We start from the raw sequence: 18,678 nt of genomic DNA on the forward strand, positions 1-18,678 counted from the left end.
TATACAGTCATATTTGTATCAAACCGTAGAAGTTCTCTGAGCCATCACTTTGTTTGATTGTCCTGAAATGCCCTCCCCACCTCCATTTCCTTATTTCTCCTTTCAAAATCTGCATTATTTGGCATGGGGCTTTGCATACATCAAGCAATCAATAAATGCTTGTTAAATTTATTGTTGAATTTAACCTTTTCTTCTTGATGTGACTTGTAAAAAAAAAGTAGCCTTTCAAAAAGCAGGCATTCATAAAAAAATGACTGAATTGAATTGAGGACAGGAAAAAGAACTCTTTAAATACAGCTGTTGATGGAGACCCAGACAACCTTGTCTGAGTCAAGGATTACAAACAAAAAGCAGAATACCACTCTACTGAGATTTTCTGATGTCTTTAAGAGCTAATAAGGTAGCCTCAATTAATTAAAATATACTGTTTGTTCAATACTTTTCCTTTGAGCTTTATTCATTCTCTCACTTTTTATTTGGTGTCTTTTCTAAAAATTACAAGGAAATATAAACAAACTTTTTTCTCTTACTAACCAGATCTTCCAGTGGGTAAATTCCAAGCATGTGTATAAAGAAAATGCTCCTCTGGTGATTCTGTTGCACAACAGATAATAAAAATCATGTTTCGAGAGGTAACAGAATGAAACCCCAGGAAGCCTATTATCCCACTCCCTACCCCCAAACTCAAGAGTTGGGAGGCCATATTCAGTGCTGTTTTCCAAATCAGTATTTCATTTGCCTCACAAGAATGGGAAGGACATAAATTTGAAGTTCTGGAAGCATGAGGTTGAATTCTGGCTCTGCCATTTACTGCCTGTGTGACTTTCTTTTTTTTTTTTTTCAGTGTGAAAAGGAACTAATAAGTGGACTTAGCTCATAAAACTGTGAGGAGTAAGTGAGTAATGTGTATACATACAGTGTTGGCACATAACAGGTGCTCGATGAACACTTGCTCCTTCCTTAGCAAACCTTGGCATCTCGCTCCAGAGGTGACCAGATCAGGAAGGAAGAGAACACTGTAGAAAAACCTGGATTCTCCCCTTGAGAGTCAGTCCCCTCCATTTCCAGAAACGTGCCTCAGGTAAAAACACTGTGTGTAGGTAAAATATTGACTTTGAATGCTGTTGTTTTTTTGTTTGTTTTGGTTTGCTTTTATTTTTTAATCTAAAATTTCTATGGGGTAGGGGGTATGAAACTGAAGGAATGAAAGACTACAGGGGATTTTAAATGATCTACTAATTTTGCTGAAGCTTTTGCCTGCTGATTACTCAAATTACTGACTTTTGAACTGGAGCTCAATCCTTCCTGCAAAGGTTCCATTATGCTGGCCTTTTGTGCCCCATGAAAATGCTGGTCCACTGGCCACGCCCTGTTTCATGCCTGTTCAAATCTGCTGCTGAGCTACTCTATTGAATCTTTCATTCCAGTTACTGTGCTTTTCAATTCCAGAATATTCTGTATTTGAAGAGATACATTCTTTTTAGTTTCTTTTGTTCTTTCTCTACTGTTCCCTTTAGTTCTTTGAATATATTTTAAACAGCTGATTTAAAATCTTTGTCTAGTAAGTCCAACATCTGGACTTCCTCAGGTATAGTTCCTATTGATGCTTTTATATATCACTGGGTATTATTTCTCCATATCCTTTGTAATACTTTATTGAAAACTGCACTTTTTGAATATTACCTGGGCAACTCTGGAAACCAAATTCTCCTCTTTCCTTAGGATTTGTTGTTGTTATTGCTTGCTGTACTTTTGGTCTTTGTTTTTAGTGGCTTTTCTGAATGAATTCTGTTAAGTCTGTATTCTTCATTGTATATGAGTACTGATGTTTCTGGTCTCTTCATTTATTGATTACCTAAAGATTTGGGCAGAGATTTTCTTAAACACCTGGAACCGAAAATTCTTACAGCTTTTGCCAATAAGCTGTCTATGTGCTTTAAGGCATACCTTTAACATCCTGTCTGGAAGTTTACAACTCTGGTCCTAGGTTTTACCTTTGCTTGTGCAGAATCTCAAAGTCTGCTAGAAACAAGAGCTAGGGGCTTCTTGGGTCTCTCTTGAACAGGTATACAGCTCTGGGTATGTATGTGGCCTTCTATACTCCCAGAAATATTTAGGAACTTTGCAAAGTTCTTCCTTCCTTACTCTTTCTTTTCAAGCTTTTAGTTGAGTCTGTTTTTTGCTGAACTTATATCCATTGCCTCAGGCAGCAGTGGCTAAAATATTTCCCTATAATTATTTTTTGACAAATGTTCCCTGGGTAGTGGCTTTAGTACTAGGTGAGTTTTAAGTCAAGTGAGATGAAGATAGCCGTTCAAGCAATCTTCCAAGGAGGCACTAGTTGGTGAAATAATGACAGTTCTTTGTGAATGAGGTTTGTTCTGCTCCCTCTGGTACTGAGAATGTGGACTGTTATTTTCAAGGCTGTTACTGAGCTAGTTAGTGAGTAAAGGATTGGGCTAGGGTAAGTTAAAATACTACAAAGCTCACTATTCTAACATAGAATGTTAGCTGTTTTTCTTAAATAAATGCTCCCTATCTTATTGCAAGTCTTTTTTTAGTTTCCTAATCAAAAGCTAATTCTGATAGTTTAGGACTTTTTTTTTCATTGCTTTCCTGGAAGGACATAGTTTTGGAGTTACTTACTCTCATTTTGGTGATATGCTTTCTGACCTTGAATAACCATACCAATAGTAAACATCTGGAGATGTTTTTCAGTATGTCAGGCAATGTCATATCCATTTTCTCATTTCATCCTTATAACAGAATTTGAAATTGAGAAGTAAATATGCCTTTTATAGCTGAGGATTTTTAGGTATCTTCCAGGCAGCTGCTCTGTCTTCTGCGTCTTCCCAACTCACCTGTCGTATCGTTAACATTGTGAGTAATGTTTTCATAGGTAGACCATGAACTTCAAGACAGAATACATAATTATATTTGTACTATTAACATAATTCTTAGATCAAAGTACCTGTTTTTGGAATTTAAAAAAATGAACGGTGAATAAAGTTTAACACGTGGGACCTCTTTCCTGATGAATGATTTCATAGAATCCTACAATGTTAGGTCCTCAGGGGCTACATAGGGAGGGAAAGGAAGGTGTAGGACTTAGCTTCCTTCCCTAATGTTTCAAACAAAACCAATTCCATATTAGTTTTTTCCCACCATGTTCATTTAACAAATATTAACTGAGCTTCTACTCTGCCGCAGGCCTTGTACTAGCAGCTAAGAACTTAGAAATTAAGACAAACTCCTTGCCATGAAATTTATTTTTCATGGGACAAAGAATGAGTCCATAATTTCTATAATTAAATGAAAAAAAAAGGCAAAACAAGGCAGGATAAGGTAGTGTACTAGAAGACAGAATTATTTTCAGATAGCATTAGATAGTATTATCAGAGATGTCTTTTATGAGGTGACATTTGAGCAAATATATGAAGGAAATGAAGGATTGGGCCATCTGAGAATGTAGGGGCAGTGCTATGAGCAGAAGAGCAGCAAGTGCCGAGACCCTGAGGTGGAAGAGAGTTTAGCATGAGAAGGCAGGTGTGGGCTGAGCAAGGGCAAAGAGCCATGTGTGAGAGAGGTGAGAGCAGCCAGGACAGCTCATGGGCTGCCATGGTAGATTTCTTTTGAATAAATAATTCTAGAGATAAAGAAAATGCTTAAAATGCAAACTTTTATATTATAATTTGTGATCATTTATGTACTTACTTGCTCCCTTTTTTGACCTTTTTAAAAAAATTGAACTATAGTTAATTTACAGTTTTGTTAGTTTCAGATGTATAGCAAAGTGATTCAGATATATACATATAGATCTTAAATATATATATTTCATATATATGTATATTGTTTTTCAAGTTCTTTCCCATTATGAGTTATCATAAGATATTGAATATACATCAGGTCCTTGATGTTTTATTTATATATAGTAGAGTGTATATGTTAATCCCAAACTCCTAATTTATCTCTCCACCCGACACCCTATACTCTCTTCCATCTTTTCCTTTATTTTCTTCTCTTCCTTCATTCCTTCTTTTTCTTATATTTCTTATTTTTCTTTCTTTCTTTGTGTTACCCATCAGCAAAGAAATCTGGACTATGTTTTCTTTACCTGTGATAAACTTACTACGTGCGTGCGTGTGTGCATGCGTGTGTGTTAGTCGCTCAGTCGTGTCCAACTCTTTGTGACTCCATGGACTGTAGCCCACCAGGCTTCCTTATCCATGAAATTCTCCAGGCAAGAATACTGGAGTGGCCATGCCCTCCTCCAGGGGATCTTCCTGACCCAGAGGTCGAAAACCGGGTCTCCTACAGTGTAGGTAGATTCTTTACTGTCTGAGCCACCAGGGAAGCCCCACCTGGCACATGAAAGGTACTCGAGATATTTTTGAATGAGTGAGAAAATTGAGACCTGTAAGGTAAAGTAGCATTTTCAAGGTCATACCGCTAGTTAGTGGCAGAGTTAGAGCCAGACCTACATTTAGTTCAGTTTCCACTTTTCTCCACATTACTACCATGGAATCAAAAACAGAGCCAAAGAATTTTGCAATTAGCGTGGCTTATTGTTTCCTGTTACTGTATCCAAGTATAGTCTAATTGCACACTCACACTGCTAAGTCATTAGCAGAAAAGTACTTGTTGAAAGAGTGAGCTGTCTATTGAGAAGAGTAGAAGAGTACTTGTTCATTGAGTCAGGTGAAAGCTTTCATGCTGCCAGTCAGTGTCAAAGACACAATGTGTTGTAAAGAACCAAAGGGTATGTTTTGGAAGGTAAGGTGGTGGAGGGCCTGGACCACTGCTGGTACAGTGTCCAGTCAGAGAAGGGTGACTTAGCTGCAAATCTTCTTTAATGAGGGGAAGAGAGAGAAAGGAAAAATAGCATCAAAAATTGTCAAAGTAGAAAATGCCACATTTACTGCTTTGCAGATAAGGGGCCAGAAGGCAGACAGACTCAGAACATACATCATTAAAATGACCCGTTATGCTTTTTGGAGAGCAATAATGTGATTGGCCAAGGCTTGAAGGATCTCTTTCAGTGCTAGGGCAGGAGGTCTGCAGTGTCTCCACATGATATGCAGGCAATTCAGGCAGACCCAGAGCCTGAAATGGATCTGGAAAGCAAGAATGCATGTGCTGAGACTGATGGTGTCTCCACCATCCTCACAGCATTGAATAAGTCCCACAGCAGATCCAGCTGCCACCCAAGACAAAGAAAGAGGTGAATTTTCACAGTAGATGGAGCAAGCCAGAGACCCCAAAGGGAAGTCACCAAATCAATAGGTATCTGGCCAGAAGATGGCAGTTGTTATAGTCAGGTCAGCCCAGGTGTCTGTCTATGACTGATGATTCTACCAGCTCAGCAATGGCAGAAACAGCTTGTGTTGCTGCTGCCTTTCAACCAAGAGTGATTGGAGTAGTTGGAAGTAAGTAGCCTTGCCCAGGCTTCCACTAGCCCTATCCATGGCAACATCCAGTGGACGCCATGGATAGACTACCAGACACTCAGTGCACAAAAGCTGCTGCCACTCACCCATGACAGAAGATTCTGGAGTTTACATAACAGACTGAGGTTGTACAAACATCCTAGAGGACAACACTGGTGAGTAGTTGAAGCTTCCCAGCAGTGCAGATGAGCAGCAGACTGCCCACATCAAGCAGGTCTTTGAAGAACCAGAAATCTACTCAAATCGTCTTCCAGCTACAAACGTTTTGTACCACTGGAAGTTTTGGGAGGTCGAGCAGGGTAGGATCCCATGGCCACCACAGGACATCTTCAGGGACATGCACCAGGGTCTGAAGGATGTGGAAGTGAAGGTGGATGGCTTCAGTGAGAGTGTGGTCGACTTGAGAAATGCGTGCTCTCCAGCTTCTCCCAGCAGCCACTCAGAGATGGGGGCCATGATCTCAAAGCCCAGGAAGATCATCTGATTAGTTGGAACAAATTTGGCAGAACAAATTTCTCAAACTCGATGCCACAAGAAATCATGTCATTTTAGAACTTGAATGGACCTGGGAGATTCTTAGAGATTATGACAAAGCAGAATCCCCGAGAAGGCAGGCAAGCTCTACACCACCACCCAGACAAGAACAAAGTAGAAATTTGAACTGCTGTACAAACTAATGTACTAACTACAGCATGTTAGTCTTCTGGCCAGGTGGTGTTAGTGGTACAGAACCGGCCTGCCAATGCAGGAGAAATAAGAGACTCTGGTTCGGTCCCTGGTGTTGGGAAGATTCCCTGGAGGAGGAAATGGCAACCCACTCCAGTATCTTTGCTTGGAGAATCCCATGGACAGAGGAGCCTAATGGGCTACAGTCCATGGGGTCACAAAGAGTCAGACATGATTGAAGCAACTTAGCACACAGGCACTAGTCCTGGAGCCCCTTTACCCAAATGAATGTAGAATGGAGGAATACAAACTTGGATGCAGATGACCAACTGGCATGCTGAGTTGATAAAGCCGACTTTTAAGGACCAAGGATTGATCCAGAAGACAGACTCTGGGCCACAGCTAGCATTTCATTTGCGTAAAGTCACCTCTTCCTCTGGGTGGACTCAGGCCACAGGAAGGCCATTAGCTTGGCATGAGGTGTGTGGGCAGGGCTTCAGTCTCTGTGTGCTTTCTTGTCCAGCTACTTTGTGTAGGATACACCCTGAACAGTCTCACTCAGCAGCTTGGCAGGTTGGAGAAAAGTTGTAGGGAAGCCCTTGATCTGGAAGGATAGTGCAGGAAGTCAACAGTGTCTGGGGTCTGAGGAAGGATGAGTCTACACCCCACACACCTTTCCCGATAACTGGCAAGTTACTAAAATTCTATTACAGAGGGTCAGTCATGAGGCTTGAGGCTTTACCTCCATACTACATTGAAAAGATCCTTTATAAAACAGCTGTGTTGGAGAAGGTGATGTGTGCAAGCTCAGTTTGTAATAGTGAAAAACTGGAAACAACATAAATATCTATCAGTAAAAGATTATATAAAGAAATTGTGGTATATCCATTCATTGCAACACAATACAGCAGCTAAAAAGGATGGAGTAAATCTATTATATATACAATGGCATGGAAAGGATCACATTGATAAGTGAATAAAGCAAATTGAAGGACAGAACACAAGATAAATTATTATCTTATAGAAGATATATGTGTAAATTCCCTGACGTGTTCACATCATTAGACTGGAGTCCAAAGTGAGGTCTAGTCCTTTTACAATTCAGAGTAAATGTCAGTGAGCCTATATGTCAGTCCTTTATGAGAATTTCATTCTTGTCATTCCCTCCAGGAACAAGTCCAGGATTCCCCAGGATACTTTTGTATCCAAAGCCCTGTTCTTTGTGTTCCTGTCCAGCTACTGGAGTCAGAACTCAGATGTGCCCCCTAGAGGCTGGAGGACCCCACACCATTACCTGACCTGGTTCCTCCAGGGTGTGGAGCTGAGTTCTGTGAATGTCACTGCTTAATCCATGAAACTCACAGACTCTCACCAGGAGCCTCTCTTCCTCACTGTTGCCTCCAGTACCAGAATGCATCTCTCCCTTATATTGGGTGCCTAGGGTAAGTTCTAGTCGCTGTCTTGGCTAGAGGTGGCACTGAGGCCTGCTGCCTAGAACCTGGGGCTCCAACACACCACGAAGCCTTTGCTCAATCATTTCCATCATCATCAGAGGAAAGTGGAGGAAGGGTCTGACCACATAACCATCTTGTCTCTCTAAGACCAGGGCAGTTCACTTCTACCACTGGATCTTACCTACGGCCCCTCCATGCCTCTGGCCACATGCTTCAAGTTCTATCCTCCTGCATGTCTGAGGCTCACCAATTTCCTGCCTGAGTGAAACTGATATGCAGAGTAGCTGCATTCCCGTCTTTTCTTCATGGCTTCCAGGAGACAGTCTCTCCAGGGAAAATAGTCTGAGCTTGGGATTCTACCAAAGTGCAGATTGCGTAGTCTTCTACTTGGTTTCTTTATTAAAAAAGCATATACAGAGAGTCTTCTAACAGACCATGTTCACCAATAGTATGTTAGACTAATGCTATGACCCTTAGGTGGGTATTTTTTTTTTTTTTTTGGGTAGCACCCTGTGGCAAGCAGGATTTAAGTTCCCTGAAAAGGGATTGAACCTGTGGCCCCAGCAGTAGAAATACAGAGTCCTAACCACTGAACCACCAGGGAATTCCCATGAGGTATGTGTTTTAAACATTTGTGACTTTATAGTCTACTGTCTACTTGTATTTTAAAATACATTGACATATGCTACCATTACATTAATAAATTCTGTATAAAATGATTTTAAGACACTCTGTTCTTAGTAAAATACCTACACCAAACTGCTAATAATGGGATTAAGGATAAAGGTAAGTGTGAGAAGTTGCATTTTCTATACTTAATATGGTTTGAGATTTTGTTTTACAGCAACAAATGTTGCTTTTGTGATCACAGACAAAACTTAAAGACCCTAAAAATATATACTTTATGTACTATGTTCAATTAAACACCATATATGTGTGTTCTGAGAACACACATTTCTTTGTTCTTGAGAACAGTGTCTGATGTTTGGGGGAGAGAGAGCGTACAAGCAGGTGCAAGTGAGCATGGAGTCTAGAGACACACCTGAGCCTGGATGAGGCGATGTCATCAACAGGTAAAAAGCTGAGGAGATGAAGTTCTGCCATACAAAATAGCATTTTGGTCTGAACAGCTTCAACTCTTCTCAGACCCCTCCATCTAGGTCATGGCGTCTGCTCTACTTTACCCAAATTACAAAAAGTCATGTACTTTGTTTCAGTATTCACTCCTTTCACCTTTTTGGTTAATTAACATCGAAAGCAGTTTCATTGGATGAGCTATATCACTACGGTCTGGCTTTTGGCCAGTGATAAAAGTGCTTCCAGGTGGTTGCCGTGTATATAGCTTGTCTCCCACCTCCTCTACACATCCTTGCAAAACCATTCACAGACACACACACACAGACATGCACACACACACACATAACTTGAAAACGGTCTGAATATAAGGCAGTTTTGTACATTATTCAGTAAAACATGTAAAAGATCAATTACACCTTCTCCTGTGCATTTCTCTACAAGTACAAGAAGCACAGAACTCTGACACTTCACTTGACTTAGAATGACATCATCTTCTTGGCTCTGTGCCTGTGGCTGCAATTCAAGCAAATGTTAGGCAGATCGAAAATCAGAAGAGGGAAAAATGGTTGTGTGAAATCAACTGAATCAACTCACATTTATTATAAAGCAACTCTTGGCAGAATGCAAGAAAGGCTGAAAAATCAGAGAAAGCTTAAGATAGTCTCAAAGTGAGAGGGTTTATCTGAATTCTTAAATTAAGCTACTGATCCAGTTTCCAGTTTTACAGTCTGATTGTGGCAAATTGGGGATAGGCAAAATTGCATCTCATTGTTTTTAGATGAAACTTCTTTGATTACTGGTGAGAGTAAGCACTTTAAATTACATTTTTATTGTTATTGGCATTTCTTTTCATGACTTGTCTGTTTGTATATTTTGCTCATTATTCTTTCGAGATACCAGCTTTTCCCTTATTATAATGTAACAGTACTTCATATATCAAGAATCTTGACCTTTTGTTTGCAGTATTTGCCGTAAATATTTTTCCTAGTTTGACATTTAGTTCTGACTTTTGTTTATAGTTTTTCTGACTTTCAAATGTTTTTAATCTATCCATTGCTTTGGAGATCATCTATTACCTTTTTGTTTTTACTTCATAAAGCCTTCACCATCACTACGCTGAAATCTCATGAAGTTCATAAATTTTTTATCAGTGTATTCTTTCAGTTTTTAATTCTTTGAATTTAACTCTTTAATCTTTCCTTATTGCATTTTAGAATACAGTGTGAAATAAAGATCTAAATTAATGATTTCCTTAATAGTTGATTCTCCTATTCATTGTATTGATTAATTCACCCTTTTCTCATTTATAAAATTTAAAGCATTGTACAAATAACATAGATTCATTTAAAAATAAGAAAAAATAAAAATATTTGAAACGAGGGAGAGAACACTTGTATTTTCTTTCCATTCTGAGTTGAATGTTAGCAATTTTAAAGACATTTTCTTCTCTAGAGGATGCATATATTTCCCCTGATGTTTTTCCATTCAGTAATGCATCATGACTATCTTTCCATGTCAATCAATATCCTTTTACAGTACTATGTCCTAAGTAACTTTTCATTGAAATATACTGTACTTTCAGAAATATGTGCATGACATAAGTACATAAGTACTTATGGATGAATTGAATTTTTACAACTGAACACATTCATGTAGCCAGCTACAAGATCAAGAAAAAGAATATTACTAGCACCCCCCAAAACCTTCAAGATGGCTCTTGGCTGTGATCTTCTTTCTCCAAAGGTAACCACTGTCCTTCTGTCCTGACTCATAACACCATAGAGTCATTTCACAGTCCGATTTCTGACAGCTAAATGTATTCCATCATACATAAATGCATCACAATATACTTGCTTTGGGTTAAATTGTGTCCTCCCAAAAGATATTTTGAAAACCTAGCCCCTAGTGCCTGGGAATGTAACCTTATTTGAAATAGGGTCTCTGCAGGTGTCATCAAGCTAAGATGAAGTCATTAGGGTGAGTCTTCATCCAACATGACTAGTGCCCCTACAAGAGGAAAATGCCATGTGAAGACAGACTCACAGAGGAGAAGGCTGTGACCCTGGAGGCAGAGATGAGAGTGATGCGGTTGCAAGCCAAGGGACACCATGGGTTGACAGTCACCACTGGAAGCTAGGAAGAGGCAAGGAAGGATTCCAACTAGAGACAGAGGGACCATGGGCCTGCCAACACCTTGATTTGAGACGTTAGCCCCCAGACTATAAGAGGATAAATTTCTGTCGCTTTCAGCCACTTAGTTTGTGGTACTCTGCTACGACAGCCCAGGAGACTGATGGCCCAGTTTTGATGGCTTTTGTGTTTTTCTAACATTTTGTTATTCTATAGTGTTATGAATATTTATTGTTTTCCTTAGAAGAAACTATAAGAATGAACTATCTAAAACAAAAAATACTAGTAGACAATATGAGTACAGTGTACTTAGTAGGACCAAGGATTTGTGTGTGTGTATGCTCACCCCCTGGACTGTAGCCCACCAGGCTCCTTTATCTATGGAATTTCTCAGGCAAGAATACTGGAGTTGGTTGCCATTTCCTCCTCTAGGGGATCTTCTTGACCCAGGCATCAAACCTGTCTCTTGTGTCTCCTGCTTTGGCAGATGGATTCTTTACCCCTGTGCCACCTGGGAAGCCCAAAGACAAGGCTCAGTTCAGTTCAGTTCAGTTCAGTCGCTCAGCCATGTCCAACTCTTTGTGACCCCATGGACTGCAGCATGCCAGGCTTCCCTGTCCATCAGAAACTCTGGGATGTATCTAGTTCTTAACAGTGGGCACACTTTCTGCTCAACCTCATTACCTGCTGCCTTCTTGAACTTTCATATTTTTGATATTAACAGGTAAAATTTCCTCTTATTTCTCTTCTTTTGCAAAACATGTTTGTGTGCCATAATCTGTTTACTTTTCCAGATAAACATATGATAGTTTTGTCAACCACTAAAAGTTGTGAGGGATGGCATCAAACCAATTAAATTAACAAGAGATTTGATATCTTTGGTGTGTTTGGGAATGAGAGCATGTCTCTGTGCCTAGCTGAATCTCTCTTCACATCTCCTCCTGAGGGATTTGGGGAGCTGGAGAGGAAGGCAGAGAGCAGTCCAAACGACGTGCTGAGTGGGCTTTGGGAAGCCGATCAAGCATTGCTGGCTTGAGTATAGGGGAGGTCATCGGAAAAGGAGGCAGGTTGAGTTCTGAGCCAGCTCTGGGTATTTTCCAGGAATCCTTCATTTTTTTCATGGCACAGAATGAGAGCGTATGCCCAGGGAACAAATCTGATGAAAGCAGAAAATAAGCTGTTTTAGTAAATTTGCCAGACAGGAGGAATTGTGGCTGAACCCTGGAGCCAAGGATCATGGAAAGAGGGGCAAATTGAGAATAGGTAGTGATGTGTGTTGTGGGTATGGCTGGCCAGGGAGGCAAGGGTTGAGCTGAAGTTAAGATCGGATTCCAATCTGAGATCTGAAGTCAGCCTGTTCCCTTGGTCTAGAGGCCTTCCCTGTTGAGCATGGGTTTGCTCCTTTCTCAATATGAGTGCTCACAGAATGACCTCTAAGCCCTCCCTGAGCTAGGATTCTAAGTGGCATTTGCTGGAGCATCATGGGAGTTGCATGGCTGAAAAAAGCCCCAACATGTTAAATTTCCATGTCTAAACCAATGAACTTAATTATAGAATAATCTGATGAAGAAATGCAATTTCAAAGGGCCTTTGGGATGATTCCTACTAGTGGAATGAAGTGAAGTGAAAGTGTAAGTCACTCAGTTGTGTCCAACTCTTTGCAACCCCATGGACTGTAACCCACCAGGCTCCTCTGTCCATGGGATTCTCCAGGCAAGAATACTGGAGTAAGTTGGCACACCTTTCTTCAAGGGATCTTCCCAACCCAGGGATCGAACCCAGGTTTTTTGCACTGCAGGCAGATTCTTTGCCATCTGAGTCACCAGGAATAGGAGAGGACAAAAATCAAAGGTAGCTCAAGAACATTATTTAGGGGTGAGGGACACCTAAAAGCACTAAAAAAATACTTTCCAAACCAGTTCTTTCTTCTGGTTTTCTTTGGTGAGGGCTCCCTGGGATGACATTCTCTCAGGTATTGTGACTTGCTTTGTAGGTGGGATGAGGCAAAGCATGCGCCCTTTGTGGCAGCAGACTCTAATCACACACACACACAAAACTTCCAGGTTAAAACACCTTTCCTTTCCTTCTTCTCCTTAGTTCCTTAGCTGTTTTTTTTTTTTTTTTAAGGAAAAAAAAAAAACTTTTTAGTTCCAGATTTTGCTATAAGTCTGGGTTTAACTCTGTCACAGAAATGAAGTATTAAAACTGACTGCCAGATGGATGTCTGCTTCTCAGATGGAGGGAGCTCCCCTGAAGCCTTTGGCAGAGACTGATCTGTAGGGACCAGGTCCTTCAAAGGAGTCCACACCGAGACCTGAAGTGCATAGAACCTGCAGGACTTTGTCTGGCTCCAATATTTCCATTTCCCCCAGGGGGTCCTGGCCAATAAAGCATTCCAATTATGCCCTCCTGACTCCAGCTCCAGAAGCCACCCACTACCTCCCTACTCTGAAGGTCAAAAAGTCTTCCTTGTGGCTAACTTTGTTAGCCTCAAGAACCATTCGTTATCAGGTTTTTGATGGGGAAATAGGAAAACTCTAGTTTTGCATTAGTACCTAGCTTCCAAGATGGCCTCCAAATCAGTTTCCAGTGATCCCTCTCTCGGTGTTCATGCACTTGTGAGGTCCCCTCCCACACTGTGGCAAGAGGTGTGTGTGTGACAAATACATACTGCAGAAAAGAGGAGGTCAACTACGTGTAGTGAGGTCACTTGGGCCTCACTATGAATAGGAGGAACTATGGTGAGCCCCACATGAATAGGAGGAACTAAAGTCTCCAGCAACAGTCAGTGAAACCTAGAGGCCTGACAACTTTGTGAGTGAACTTGCAGGTGGATCCCCTCCACCCCAGTTGAGCCTTCAGATGAGGTATCACCCAGGCCAACAATTTGACATCAATCCGAAGATAAACCTTGAGCCTGGAACTGCCAAGCTAAGCCACTCCTAAATTCTTGACCCTTAGAATCTAGGTGAGACCATACCTGTTTGTTGCTTTAAGCTCTGAAGTTTGGGGGTAATTTGGAATGTGGAAATAGATAACTAAAGCACAGTATGCTTTGCTTTTGAGTAAATAGGAAGACATACTATGTGGAATGAACACATATAAGTTATCTAGAATGACAAGTCAACATTTGGCCCTTTGTTTGGGGCAGGACCTGGGAATTGTATGTTTAACTAACACCCCAAATGATTCTAATGATCAGGAAAGTCTGAGAAACAATATGGAACAGGATTCAAAAATGAATGATATTTGTTTTTCTCTTTCTGACTTACTTCACTCTGTAAGACAGACTCTAGGTCCATCCACATTTCTACACATATGGAATCTAGAAAAATGGTACAGATGTACCCCTATCTGCAGGGTAGAAATAGAGGCACAGATGCAGAGAACAGACATGGGGCTGGGGCGGGGGGAGGGGGTGAACTGGGAGACTGAGATTGGCGCTCGTGCCCTGCTCTGTGTACAGCACATGGCTGGTGGGAACCCGCTGTATAGCACAGGAAGCTCAGTGCTCTGTGATGACCTAGATGGGTGAGACGTGGGCAGGGGAGGGAGACCCAAGAGTGTATATATGTGTATGTATGTAGCTGATTCACTTCATTGCACAGCAGAAACTAGCAACGTTGTAAGGCAACTATACTCCAATTTAGAAAAAAAGAAAAAGAATGAGACAGAGCCTTTCTGCAGGAAACTTCAAGATAAAAAGCAAATTGGTATACAGCAGTACATTCAAAGAGAGGCATGAAGTGGCAAGAAAAGGTGTGAGAAGCCTTGAGGGAATCAAGGAATGCTTCCTGGAAGGAGTGACACACGGGTAAGATCTCAAGGGTTGGTAAGGACTTCAGAGAGCAATGCATGGAAAGTCACGGAGTGAGAGTAACTGGTGGCATTTATCAGGGGCCTGTATTGTGCCGAGCAGGCACAACTTTACCTGCATCACCTTCTCCAGTCCTCAATCCTGTGCAATAGGAGCTCCGTCACCCCACTTTACAAATGAGAGAGTAGGTTTTGGTTAGCACATGGTTCAGGGTCATGTAGCTCCTGTGTGCAGTAGTAGGGAGAAAGGAGGCAGCTAACTCCACCTGCCATGCTTTTAACCACTAGGGTGTTCCACGTGCCAGGGAACATGAGACTCGCTGATGTGAATGGGCTGTGACATTTTTGCAAAAGACAGGAGTTTCATGGAAATAACAGAAGTTGTCCATTGTGGGATACGGACCAGAGGAAGATGCTGCGTGGAGTGTTGGAACCTGGCAGTGATTTCCTAGGGCAAGCTCAGCTCATTCATTTAGTAAATGAGGAAAGGGAGATTCAGAAAGGTTTTGTGACTTGTCCAAAATTTGACAGCGGGAGAAAGGAATAAAGGTCAGGTCCCTGGAAGCCCCCTTTCCAGCGCGGACAACTGGAGGCCAAACTTTGATGCGGTGCTATGGAGGTCCAAGCTCTTCGTTGGCTTATGTTTGTTTTTTCAAACAATTTTAAACGTACAATTCAATGACATTAAGTGTATTCAGTGTTGTGCAATCATTACCATTATCCATTTCCTTATCATCAGCCCAAACAGAAGTTCTGTGTCCATTAAACAATTACTCGCTATTCTTTCTCCTCGTTCTATTCTCATTCTATTCATAAATCTGCTTGCTGTAGTGCCTCATATATGTGGAGTCGTGTGTGTCCTGTTGTGTCTGGCTTTTTTCACTTCACATGTTTTCAAGATTCACACATATTGTGTCATGTATCAAGACTTCATTTTTTTTGCCCCATTTTTTTCTTTTGTGGTCAAATACATATAATATTTGGGCTTCCCTCGTGGCTCAGTGGTAAAGATCTGCCTGCCAATGGAGAAGATGCCAGTTCGATAACTGAGTCGGGAAGATCCCCTGGAGAAGGAAATAGCAGCCCAGCCCAGTATTCTTGCCTGGGAAATTCCATGGACAGAGAGACTGGTGGGCTACAGTCCATGGGGTTACGAGTCAGACGTGACTTAGCGACTAAACAGTAACAACATATAATAGTTACCATCTTAACCATTTTAAGTGTGCAGTTTAGTGAATTAAGTACATTCATAATATTGTACAACTATTACCACCATCCACCAGCAGAACTTTTTTCATGTTACAAAATTAAAATCCTGTTTGTATTAAATAGGAACGCCCCTTCGCTTATCCCCCCAGCCCCTGGCAACTACCATTCTACTTTTGGTCTCTATGATTTTGATGCATCTAGGTACCTCAGATAAATTGAATTATGCAGCATCTGTCTTTTTGTGACTAACATTTCAATCAGCATAATGTCCTTAAGGTTCATCCATATTATATCATATGTCAGAATTTCCATCCTCTTAAAGTCAGACAAATATTCTGTTGTATGTATAATATAAGCTACATTTGTATTTATGCATTCATCTGTTGATAGACATTTGGGCTGGTTCCACCTTTTGGCTGTTGTGAATGATCTTGCTAAGAATATGGGTGTACACATATCTCTTTCAGACACTGCTTTCAGTAATTTTGGGGATATAACCAGAACTGAAATTACTGGATCATATGGTAATTCTTTTTTTTTTTTTTAATTTTTGTGGTCCTGCCATATTGTTTTCCAGTGTAGCTGCATCACTTTATGTTTCCACCAACCGCGCACAAGGGTCCAATTTCTCCACATCCTCAACAACATTTTATACTTCCTTCCTTTCTTCAAGGATGAGATCTATTCTAATGTATGCATAACCACATTTTAAAAATTCCATTCATCAGTTGATGTACATTGGGTTGTTTCCACCCTTTCTCCTGTTGTAAACAACGCTGCTGTGAACATTCACGTGCAGGTATTTGAGTCCCGGCTTTGGATATTTTTGTCTAAGTGGAATTGCTGGATCATAAGGTAATTTTATAGGGCTTCCCTTGTGGCTCAGCTGGTGAAGAATCTGCCCACAATGTAGGAGACCTGGGTTCCAGACCTGGGTTCGGAAGATCCCCTGGCGAAGGGAAAGACTACCCAGGGTAATTTTACATTTAAGTTCTTGAGAAATTTGTAGACTTTGGAAGGAGATCAGTGCTCTGTAAGTTAGCTCTGAGGATCCTAGCCTTTTGAACAGATATCCCTAGGTAGATGGATGGATGGGTGGATGAGTGGATGGGTGGGGGAGGGGCGGTGGGGGAGGGGCGGTGGGGCTCCTCTCGCTCCGGCATCCACACCGTTGCCCTCCCCCCAACTTCCTTGCTTTCCGGAAAGCAGTTCTCTGAGCCTCTAACACCGGGGTCAAACGGCTGAAATGAAGCTGACCCCCGCGTCCAGTTGGGCTTGCCCGGGGGAGCGACGTTTGAGTCGCTCCTAGTGTGTCCTGCGAGGGTGGTGTGGGCAGAAGGGGAGGCTCCTCCCGGTTCTTTGAAATCTCGCCGGCTCATCAGCCCGACCGCCCACTCTGGCGGTGGCTCCGGGGCAGACCAGGTGAGCGGCCGAGCCCCGGGGACTGCAGGGTGGGTACCTCGAAGTCTGCGCTGAGCCCGGCTCCCAGCGCCGCCGCCCTTGTTCCCGCCCCGGGCGGTCGTTCCGGAGCCTGAGCCCAGGGAACGCGCGCTCCCTGCGGCGTGTCCTCGCCTCCAGCTTCGCCTCTGCGTCCTCCACACACCGGCCCGGGGGCGACTCCCGGGTCCCCAGCCGCGCGCTGGCCTGGGCGCCCCGACGTGGCCCCGCCTGGAACCCGGACCTCCCAGCCTCGGTGTCTCCCGGAGCCTCTCGGACCCGGAGGAGCACGCCTCCCAGAGCCAGCCACCCGGGCCCTGGGCGCCCCGCGGCCCCCGGGGCGGGGACAGCGAGTGCGGGGCGGCGGTGGCCTCACCGCGGAGCCGCGGTCCTCTGATCTGCGGCGGCGAGAGCAACTCCTGCCTAACCCAGCCAGGAGAAAGCCCCGAGCGGGGACCGTGCTCTTCCTGCTGGCTTCTGGGAGCAGCGGCTCGCGCCCTCCGATCCGGGCTAAAGAGCCCAGGACCTCACCTGCCTGGCTGGGGATTCGGGGATGAATCAGGTACAGAGGGCGCCCTCCGAAGCGATGCTCCAAGGATTCCAGGCTGCCCTGGCCGCCGGGGCGCGGGGGCTTTTGAATGGGAAGGGGGCTTTCCAAGAGACTCACACTTGTGCTCATATCTTCTCGGGAGCCGGGCTGCCCCCTCCTTCTGTCCTTAGGTGTAGCCTCTGAGGCTCCGGAGGACAAAGTTGCGAGCCGGAGACGGCTTACCAGCAGGGGCTGCGAAGGGAGGCTTCCAGAGATGGGAGGGGTCTGGCCGGGGGGTTGGGGAGGTGGAGGCGAGCGCTAAATGCTGGGGCTCCAGAGGACACCAGGTGACAGTGGGGTTCCTCTCGGGGAGGTGGGGATAAAGGAGAAAGAAAAGATCGCTGGATAATTTCTCCCCAAATCCCAAAGCTCCTAACACCCCGTCTCCCCAAGAAATTTTTATGCTCTTTGTTTTAAAAACGTGACTCTGAGTCTTCCAGCTAGCAAGCTTGCAGGGCCTTTTCCAGAGGTGCCCTGTCTCGGAGACACACAGGGCCCGCCAGGGACAAGGACTGTCCCACCCTGACTGGGTCCTTCCTGCCTTGGTGGCAAGCCTGCATCCTCTGCCGTTTAGGCTCAGGATTCTGCTTCTTACATCTGACGGGGGCAAAGGGCAGGGCCTGAGAGGGGTAGAACTGATGCTCAGAAGAGGGAAAAACTATCTGAGGATAATAGAGGGGAAGAATTGGGGGAGAGATGGAACTGGGGCCGAGCCTCCCTAGGGTACAGAGGCACTTTAGTTCTACCCCCAAAGGTAGGCTCCAGGCATGTCACCTGGAGCTCTCCTGGGGGTCCATGGAGTCTTCCTTGTGTCTCCCTGTCCCAGGAATCTCAGACTCTCACATTTCCCCTC

This window comes from Oryx dammah, unplaced genomic scaffold (assembly GCF_014754425.2).
Source record: "Oryx dammah isolate SB20612 unplaced genomic scaffold, SCBI_Odam_1.1 HiC_scaffold_25, whole genome shotgun sequence".
Classification (NCBI taxonomy): Eukaryota; Metazoa; Chordata; class Mammalia; order Artiodactyla; family Bovidae; genus Oryx; species Oryx dammah.